We start from the raw sequence: 10706 nt of genomic DNA, 5'->3' as shown, positions 1-10706 counted from the left end.
GGGCTCCCCTACTACAAGCTGAATTCACCTAAGAGCTGAAATCCCTGAGCGTTGTGTTAAGTAGGCGGGGGAGCCTGAAGAGATATGGTGGAGGAGTTTGCAAGGAGTGCTGGAGTGCCTTGTGGACAGGCTGGGGGAGCAGTTTGTAGGACAGTGGGAGCTGCTGGTGGGATGCGGAGCGGAGCAGTTCGTGGGACGGCGGGAGCTGCTTGTGGGGAGCAGAGCCGAGCGGAGCGAAGCAGTTTGTGGGGCAGCTGGCGGGGCGGGGCGGAGCGGAGCGAAGGCCTATGGAGCTGTGGGGCGGTCAGTTTCAGATCATGTAAGGTGCCCCTTACCTCTCTCTCTCTCCCCCTGCCCCCCAGTTGGGAGGTAAAGCTCTGCAGATAAACTTTCGAACTCTGGGGCTGCCCTGACCAGGGACAGAGACTTTTGGGCCACTGGACTTTTGGCACTTTGGGGGATTTGGGGTTGCTGGACTCAAGAACCAAAGGGAAAGGACACGCCCCAGTTTGCTTGAGGTGCGTTTTTTTGCTCATGGTTTGTGTTATGAATCCTGTTGGTGGTGTTTCCCCAACATAATGCCACATTGTTTCTCTCTCTTATTAAAAGGCTTTTTGCTACACTCAGACTCTGTGCTTGCGAGAGGGGAAGTATTGCCTCTTGGAGGCGCCCAGCGGGGGTGGTATATATTTGTCCCAGGTCACTGGGTGGGGGCTCAAGCCGGTTTGTATTGTGTTATTGGAATGGATCCCCTAGATACTGAACCCGGCCTTTGTTGCTGCCAACTCTGACGGGCAGAAGGGTTACATATTTGAGCATAAGCTTTTGTGGACTAGAGCTCACTTCATCGGATGCATTCAGGTTCCTAATGGTCAGGGCTACAAGAGGAGGGTATAACAGTTCTTCATTTTAGGGTAACTTTGTTTTCTGTGGGTCTCTTGTTGTTCTTGTGCTGCTCCTTGGGGTGTTTCCAATGCTTGGCATTGTGCAATAATAAACTAGTGCCCAGGGCTCTATCTTGGTGGAGAAAGGCCATTTGAGATGTTTTCTGGAGCTGAGGCAATACTTAAAGCACATGTTCAGTGCTTTGTTAAATTGTGATCTTAATGCTGTTGAGCACCATGGGTCAGATATTTAGGGAGCTAAAGATGCAGATTGGTGCTCAATGGGGTTTTCAAAAGCAGCTAGGCATCCCACATGGCGCTTTAAAAATCTGCCCGTCTCCTCAGAGTTTTCATCTCCGGACTGGACTACAGATGCCAGAATTACCTTGGGCCCTAGTTACAGCGATTTTCCAATTGCAACTTCTCAGATCCTTTCTTTCCAGTAATTCATTAAAATATAAACCTCAGGGAACAGGAATAAGCATATGAAAACCAGCAATATTTCATAGTAAAGCCCCTTGGAGGGCGGGGGAAGGAAAGTATTTCCAGTATTTGGGGAAGGGCCTCACTTTATTTTCCACTGAATGCATCCGATGAAGTGAGCTGTAGCTCACAAAAGCTTATGCTCAAATAAATTGGTTAGTCTCTAAGGTGCCACGAGTACTCCTTTTCTTTTTACACTCAATTGGTGTATTTTGCTGTTGTTTTATCATTTTTCTTAGCTTATCCTAACATGGCACCGCCATCCAGACTACAGGCCTGTACACTGTCGAGAGCTTAAATGTGCTCAAGTGAAAAAAAAGCGGGCACTTTAAATCTTTTAACCAGCAAGGTGGTATAGCCACCAGCCAGCTGGCAACTGCCCTGCTCCACAACTCTCCATAAGCCTTCCCATCCCCCACTTTTGGCACATTCCAACCTCTCACTGTTGCTAGAACCCCCAGTCCAGTGCTAGGTCACTCACACAGCACGTATTATTTGTTTCCCAAATGTCAGTTAATGTGTCCGACCCCACAGAGGCAGGGCAGTACTGTTACCCCCCATTTTGCACAGAGAACTGAGGCTCAGTGAGATTAAGATCAGAAGCAGGTGACAGTTGCAGCTGATCTGTTTTAACTGTTTCAACCAATATCCCATAGGAAGTCTCTGGTAAGCCAGGGACAGAGCCCAGATCTCAAGGGGAGCAGGTGTATGAAGCTACTTCCTTGATCACAAACAAGATCATCCCTTTCCTTCCTATAGGCCTTTTCCTTGGTCATTGCACTGACGTTATTCATAGGTAGCTATTTGCTATCTGCAGTGTGTCTCGGTGCTTCAGAGAAGTGAGTATGCCGGGTTGCTCTACTGTGCACACAAGGTGGCCTGTGGGAAGAGTTATTTTGCTCTGGGCGAGTCCTTGATTCTGCTTCAAGCTGTCAGGTACTTGCCCTACCTGTTCACAGAACGATCTGACTTTTTGGGTAGGTTTTAGAAGATGCAAATCTGCAAATCCGCTTTTAAGCAAAATCTGCTTTAACAGAATTGACAAAAAAAAAGTCCTGATGTGGAACCATACTGTCCCCTCATGGATCAGCAGCAGGGTTTAAATAGAGGCCCTCAGATTTACATCGCAGACAGGTACCCTTCGAGCTGGCATACACTTTGCTCGTGAGCTAAGCGATTATTTGCTCAACAGCAGTAAAAAGGGGTTGGAATCAGGATTCCTGGGTTCTGCTCCTGGCTATGGGAGGAGAATGAGGTCTGGTGTTTAGAACAGAGAATGAAAACAAGGCCTAGCACATTCATTTCAAAAGGCAGTGTAGCTATGCGGAGGAGACTGGAGTCTGCCATATTTAAGACCTTCCAGCTCTACCAACAGTGACTTTCGGCAACTGCTCTAAAATGGGGGAAAGGATAACGGAGGACCCTAAGGCAGCGCGATAACAATAGATGAGTGTGAGCTCACATTATCATTACATGACAGCATTAGGGGAGGCAGCATGGTCCAGCAGTGCGTGTGCTAGGCTGGGACTCCAGATACCTGAGTTCTTTCCCTGGTTGTGACACTGCAAAGTCACTTAATGTTTCTCTATCTGTAAAACAGGGGCATTGATACTGGCCTCCTTTGGAAAATGCTGTGTTACCATCCCCTCAGGAACAACTCCCTGCCCTGGCAACACAGTTGCTGATCGCGAATGCCTTGTGCTCTCTGCAAATCTCATGATGCTCTGAGGAGCAGGAGCAGTGCATTCAGTTTGGTCATTGTAATACTATATGACTCACTAACAAAATTTGTCCAGATAGTCACCCACAGGAGTGTAACCATCTCCCTGTAGTATAAAGAGAGAACCTGAGACATGAGGCATGGTATAAGGGGCCTGAAGTGACGCCTAAGGCCTGAACTAAAGTCAGGCCCTGCTGATATAAAGCAAAGTTAGCAAGAGTCAGGCCCTGTTATAAAACAGATGCCTGTTTACAGGTGCACTGTCTGGCACAGGAACTTGGCAACAACATGGCTTCGTTCCAAAACCACACTAGATATTTACATAAACACATTCCAGAAGGGTGGTACCAGGACACCCTGATACAAGGTTATGGTATAAACACACTCCCCAAAGATAATACAGGACACACTGACCCCTCCTAAAGAGATAGTAGGATGACAGGGTGATGGCTGGAGATGTTTTGATCGAGCCAACATGCACAAGGTAAAGGGTGGGAACTAACCACATCAGAGGGGCAATATGTAACTTGGTTGTATCAGCATAAAAAGGGGCCACAGAGGGGGTGTCTTTGTCTGGCCTAGTGGGGAGCAGAAGATCCTGTCGCTCACTGAGCGGAGTCCATTGTCACGGGCATACACGTATTAGTGGCCCCATAGAGTCTGCCAGGTACTAGTACTGTGCTTTCTCAGCAATAAACCTGGCTGAGCACCTTCGCTACTAAACCAAGTCTGTGGCCTTCTTGGGCAGTTCAATCAAGATCAGCTGTACGGGCTGTCTGCGCAGAGCTGGTGCAGCACATGGAGAGAACACACGCAGCCAACAACTGATAACACATACTTCAACTTCAAATCAATATAAAGTTCTTACATCCAAAGGAGAGCTAAGGGAAGAACTGAGGGTTTGGTTTGATGGCTGAACTGAAAAATCGAGAAAAAATTTGGTTAGTCACAAAACAAAATGGAATTTTTAAATTTTTTCTTGACAAAATGAAATAATTCAGGTCAAAGGAAACACTGTGAATGTTGTCTTGAAATGAAATGCCAACATTTTCTACAAAAGTTTCAAAGTGGTTTGTTTTGAAAATGTCAACACAAAGCATCCTGACATTTGCAATTTTGGTTTGGGGGTTTTTTTTCAGATGAACTATTTGCCAAAGTTGACCCAAATTTGCCAATAATTTTGGACCCTGAAAGATGCATTTTTTGGAGTGAAATTTCTATTTGCCAGAAAACAATTGTCCAACTCTACTCCAAAGAACCAAGGCTGTGTAGCTACGCCCAGCTCAGTGTCAGCAGGACCCGGTGCTACCACTCTGGCACCGACTGAAGCTAGGTCAGAAAGAGCTGCTCCCCCGCCCCTCGCTGCTTTTCATACAGACCACAACTACTTCCTGAAGTTAGACAGTCGCTTGTCACGCACCTGGCAAAAGCCTTTGGTTTCAAGATGCAGTGAAGGCAGAGGGTGATCAGGCTACATACAAATGCTGGATCCCAACCTCCCACGGGCAATTCTGCGTGAGGACATTTGAATCTACATGGAGAGAGGGAGAGAAGCAAGCGCGTGGTGACAGAAAATGGTGAGTAATTTACTGTGTCTGAGTTGTTCACACCTGGTCTGTGAGGAACACAAGGGCAGGAGAACAGGACACAGCCATTCCTCCATAGCAGTAGGAAAGATGGAGTGTCTTATTGCCAGCCAGACACAGCAAGAGCAACACAGGGTGAGCCTTGCTCCAGGTCAGAGGAGCAGCAAAAAGCATTGTGCAACACATCCCCGTGGACAGTAGGACTTTTGCATTTGTCCAATGTGGTGCACAAAGAACCACCAGAGGATATCAGATTGCTTTGCAGTGTGAGATGTAAACCAGATGGGGATCACTTCACTCAGCACTGAAATGCAGCCGCCTTCTGGTCAAACCCAGAAGCTGGATAGAGGCACACAGCGACACTAAACAAACTAGGTCAAGATGTGATGTCTTTTTCAAAGCTACACTCTAGTTCAATCACAAGCTGTTGGGCTCGATGCAGGAATCACAGGGCAAAACTGGCTTGTGCAGGGCATCAGACTAGTACAGGGGTTCTCAAACCGGGGGTCGGGACCCCTCAGGGAATCGCAAGGTTATTACATGGGGGGTCGCGAGCTGTCAACCTCCACCCCAAATCCTGCTTTGCCTCCACCATTTATAATGGTGTTAAATACATAAAAAAGTGTTTTTAATTTATGGGGGGGGGTTGCACTCAGAGGCTTGCTAGGTGAAAGGGGTCACCAGTAAAAAAGTTTGAGAGCCACTGGACTAGAAGATTGGGTCCCTTCTTGCTTTAAAATCTATGAAAGCAGAGAAGATTACTGTACACGAGTGACACCAAAGAGGCATTTAGGGAGGTAGAATACAACAACCTGAGTTGGAATTTGATCGGGATATGGGGGTATCAGCAGCTTTAGTTCATAACTGGACTTTTTTCCATCCTTTTTTTTTTTTTTTTGGAATTCATGAAATGGCTGCAAAATGGACATTGGCGTGGTTCAAAAAGCAATTCTGGGTCAAATATTCGCACTTGTGAATCTTGAAAAAGCTGGTTTATACAGTTGCTTCTTCAGAAGCCACCTGGCCTGTGGGGGAAGTAAAGACTTGGAGGACAGATGCCACGTTCTGTCTCCATCTGTGCTACTGCTGGCCCGTAACAATACTCATCTTGCAACTGCTGGGGATAGTGGCTACTTCCGTGCCTGCTCCCCTTGATGCCAAAGAAAGCTGGGAGTGCTCCCGGCTTTAGAGATCAGGCAACTCATTTAGGTGCCTACATTTAAGCACTCAAGTTTTAAAATTTTGCCTTTATCTTCTTTGTGTCCAATCCCCCATCTGTAAAACTAAATCATGTACAAGTACAAAGTACAATTTAAGTCTGGGAGTAGCAGGGGGAAGAGCAAAGAGCTTTGGGAGAGCAAATCCAAACGTGCTGATTAGCTGTTTTGTAAAGGGACAAAATAGGTATTGCACGGGCTGGGAAATGACTGGTGGGCGGCTCACGGGATGACCCCTTTGTGGGGATGCGGTCCATGCTATACAAAATTTACAATACAAGCTTTACAAAATTCCAACTACATTACACCTGCTTTTCTCTGGCATGCACTAGTTTGGCAGTGCTACCCCAAAAGCAATCAAGGCAGCCATTCCCCGGGGATTTCCAACACAGAGGTTTCTAGGCCATTTGGGCAGCTCTGAAATGCTGTTGTAGAGGCCAGCCCCTCGCTGGTGCAGTTACTAGCCTGCCTCACTTCACAGTGTGAGCTCAGCACAATACTAACCGCACAGGAAACTCACCAGGCACTGCTCTGAAAAGCGTGGGGAGCTCCTCCCACACAAACACAGGACTCGCTCTCCCAGATGGCGGTGACAGCGAGGGCAAGGTGACGAGCAGAGGCATGCAACTGGGACTGCCTCTGCCTACAGCTGCAGCGGTCACTAGTGAGGCCATGGTTCCCAAATGGCAGCCTAAGCTGACACCCTTGAGTCAGGCTATTGCACCTGCCAGGCTTTGCAAAGAAAAATGCAACTGGGGTACAAGTGAGCTGCCTGCTAGAGCCATGGCCAGTCAGCTGCACCCAGGAGGGAATTTTTCAAAGGGCTGTGTGACCCAAGGGATGCACCTAAGAGCAAGCGGGTTTTAGGGCACAAATACTTTGCACTGGAAATTGCACTTGTAATAGGGTGCAGCCGACACCAGCAACTCTGCATTACCTGTCCAGAGAGGCCCAGTCACGCAGCAGCCAACGTCTCCAGGCAGCAGCGGGCTCTCGGTTCACACGGCAGCCAGGCTGACAGGTTCCCTGGGAATCGCTTTGCAGCAAGATGGTCCCAGAGGGACCAGGAGCAGGATGGAGAGGGAATGTGGCTGTCTCCTGACTCCCCTCATTTTGCCATTGACTTCGATTGGGGTTGGGAGCAGGACTGGGCCCTTTGCTCCCTTCCAAACCCTGTGCAGTGTCTGGATACTAAATTCTACTCTTCGCTCTGTTGGTGTCAGCGTGAAGTAACCCCACGGGGTCAGAGTGCCCCTCCCATTGGAACCCCTTCGGAGGGCACCGCGGGAGAAGGAACAGAGGAGAAAAACTCCCCGAGAGTGACCCCTGGAGCTTCTCCAGGTTGTTCTGTTGGGGGCTGGGTGTTTATCTTTGCCCCCATCCGCAGAACAAGCAGGAGGTTCAACCCTGAGATTATTCAGCCACTGCCATCAGCATCGAGGCCCCGTGGCTCCGCAGCTGCGCCAGGGCCCCGTTGGCTGTTTGGACTGTAGGCTCTTTCTCTCCAGTTTTGTGCCGATCCTTACGTAATGGGACCTCTAGTTGTTACTATAATACAAAGAATGATCGTTTGCCAGGTGGGATGTGAAATGTTTGTGGTTTCAATTAATTTTACTCCATGGACATTGTCAGGGTGATTGCCTAGAACTGTCCTTAATGATCCTCAGACACATGTGGAAATGAACGTTGTCTATTCTGTCCTAGGAAGGAGAACGTGTTAAGCACCTACGGGCCAAGTTCCAAGGGAACAGGCAAAAATTCTCTGAAATGAGCAACAGGCCAGGGAGTCAGCTTGCAGCCTCACTTGCAAAGGAGGAGACACACGCACTTAAACCTGGATCTGAGAGGGACCAATCTACTAAATTACCCAAAACCAGGAGGATGGGTTTGAAAAATGCTCCTTTGTGTCAGGATGACGTTCCAGGCTTGGGGCCCCTTTGTGAAGACCCAGCATGGGTGGCTAACTCCAAGGATGGAAATGCTATGGAATCCAGCCTCCACGCAGCCGTTCTGCAAACAGGAATACGAGAGGCACCCCCTGAACAAAAGGGCACAAGGTGGAATTCAAACCTTCCTGAGAGAAGCCGGACTCAGCAGACCTGGCCACTGATCAAACATGCTAGGAATCAAGGGGTAAATGCTGGTGCCCCCCTGGTTCCTGCCAAAGGGACAGCTGTCCCATCCCTACTGGACTCTCCAAGAAGCATACCAGAGAAATGGCCACCTAAGGTTCCTAAGAGAAAGCCGCTGCCACATGCAACAGCACTGGGAGTCAAGCCAATGAAACCCCAGCGCCCTCCTGAGGTGGATCTAGAGGGGTTCTGGAAGGCTGCTGCTATCAGAACACATGCTTATCCTGCACCAGAGCCAGGGAGAGGCATGAGGCATGGTATGTACAAGAGTACTTTGGTTACATGCGAACCTCCAGGCAGCTAGAGGAGAGCGGCCCTGCAGGATGGGGAGTCACTAGTGCAGGAAGGAAAAGCTGCTGAATTAGGATCTGGAATTCCTTTGAGTGGAAGGGAAAGATGCGGTTCTGGGAAAGAAGAGGCAGGTTTTATAAACATAACAGGATGGGGGAAGAACTAGAGAGGAAGTCGATCCATTAATAAATGAGAAGATGGAGGAAATTAATGAGGACTCAGAAATTACTGAGATGCTGTGCTTGTTTTTGCCTGTAGCAAAAGAAAGACCAGAATGGTGCCTAGTTAGGAAGTGAGCTGGAGAGAGCTGCTTACACACTGGTTGGCTTAGGTAGGGTTACCATACACTGGTATTTTCCCGGACATGTCTGGCTTTTTGGTTCTTAAATCACCATCCAGGAGGAATTTTTAAATATCTAAAAACATCCGGGATTTTGCCATTATTATTTTTCCCCAAAGAAGAGTTGATCATTCAAGAAAGAGAGTGAATGTTGATTACTCAAGAGAGTGCCCGTTTTTTCCCCCTAGCTCCCAGTGCTTGCGCCACAGAACAGCTGTTTTGTGTGGCTGGGAGGGAGAGGGGAGAAGGGAGAATGCGGTGTGCTCAGGGGAGGAGGCGGGGCCAGGGCGGGGATTTGGGGAAGGGGTCCAATGGGGCAGGGAGGGGTCAGAGTTGGGGCGGGGACTTTGGGGAAGGGGTTGGAATGGGGGCAGGAAAAGGGTGGAGTTGGGGCAGGGGCAGGAGAGGGTGCGAGCAAATCCCTCTTCCCCCGCCCCATGGAGTGTCCTCCTTTTTGAATGTTCAAATATGGTAACCCGAGCTTAGGAAACTAATGAACTTCTCTGTAGCTGGCAGTAACTCACCAGGAACAATCTCCCCCCCCAGACAGCCCTGCATGCTCTCTGATACTTTTGTGTAGCGGGTAGAATTGGGAAGGGTACTCTGAGCCAGCAGGAGCATCCGAGTGGGGCCCAGACAGTTGTCATGTTCCTGCTTTTTGTGTCCAGCCTGAATTGCCAGAAGCCACCTTTGGTATTAATGACTGCAAAGACTTTTGTGTTGGCTCAGTCTGGCAACACTCCTCCCCACGTAGGCAGGGAACAGTGCTCTGCTGAGGTCCTCAGGGACTAAGCAACTTGCATAAGATCACTGCCCTGCTGATCTTAGCTCTTTTCACAACCCCCTCATTCCACAAGCTTGCTGGGGGCTTTGCTCTCCTTCGCACTGCTCTGAAGGATGGACGTTGGGCCCTTTAGCCAGTTCGTGCTCCGTGTCTTACACTTGGGGCCGGGACGCTGGAGCCTGTGTAGAAGTGGTGGTACCACGGGTGCCCGAGCTGTGGCCTTGCCCCCTGCTCCCCCTCTTCCCCCAGGGCCCTGCCCCTTGGCCAGGCCGGAAGCCAGAGGCTGGCCATGGCAAGAGCCACCCAGGGAACCAGAGCTGCTGTGCGGAGCCCTGAACCCTCGACCTGCGCTGGGCACTGGGGTGCCTGAGAGCAGACCCCGACCCGTGTCTCCACTCCCAAAGGTGTGCCGCCCAGCTTCTCAGCTTTCCTACCATGAAGCACAGCAGCCCCTGCTGCCACTCTGCGCCTGCCCAAGGCAGCTACACCCATGTTAAAAAGTGGACAGGCATGGCCCTGCAACCTCCCGATTCTGGCACCCCTGACTTGGGGCCCTCCTCTGAACTGCACTCTGCTGGTCTCAGGTACTTCCGGCCTCCATTGCTGTAACATCTGAGCACATCACAGTCATTCATATATTTATCCTCGCTACATCCCCTGGGGTAGTGCAGTACTGTTATGGCCCTTGTACAGGTGGGGAAGGCAAGCAAAGAGAGAGTGAGTGACTTGTGTAAGGTCACACAGACCCTATGTGGGGGAAGCAGGGAATCAAACCCTGTTCTTATGAGTGTTAAGGGGTGCCCCTAAACACTGAGCCTAAATCCATACCATAATCAGGAGCCTAAATCCATACCATAATCCTTGTGTCAGCCACGCTCTTCTCCTGCATCCCTGGTGCATTTTCACTCTGAGATGTCTTGCAGACAGGTTCCTCATTCTCTATAATTAGAATCTTTTCCTTACAGGTTTCAGCCGAAACAAATGGTTTCTGTAACTCTTTTACCACTTCAAAGTGTAATTCTTACATGTACAGCTCAGTGATAAGAATAATCACATAACCTTAGTTTGATTTCACACTGTTGCAAAGCTGGGTTTCCTTCTTGTCAGTAATTGGTGCAGTTATTAGGTCACATGACAGTCCTTTCTGAGACAGAATTTCCTTACCTGGCTGTTTGCCAGGGTGCACACGTCAGGGTTTTCCTGGTGTTCTATCTGCACCTATAATAAAGACTATGGATACATCAGGTGTGCTGGCCTCTTTTGCCTTCA

Source organism: Lepidochelys olivacea, assembly GCF_965140295.1.
Source record: "Lepidochelys olivacea isolate rLepOli2 genome assembly, chromosome: 25".
In the NCBI taxonomy this organism is placed as follows: Eukaryota; Metazoa; Chordata; order Testudines; family Cheloniidae; genus Lepidochelys; species Lepidochelys olivacea.
This window is presented reverse-complemented; position numbering follows the sequence as displayed.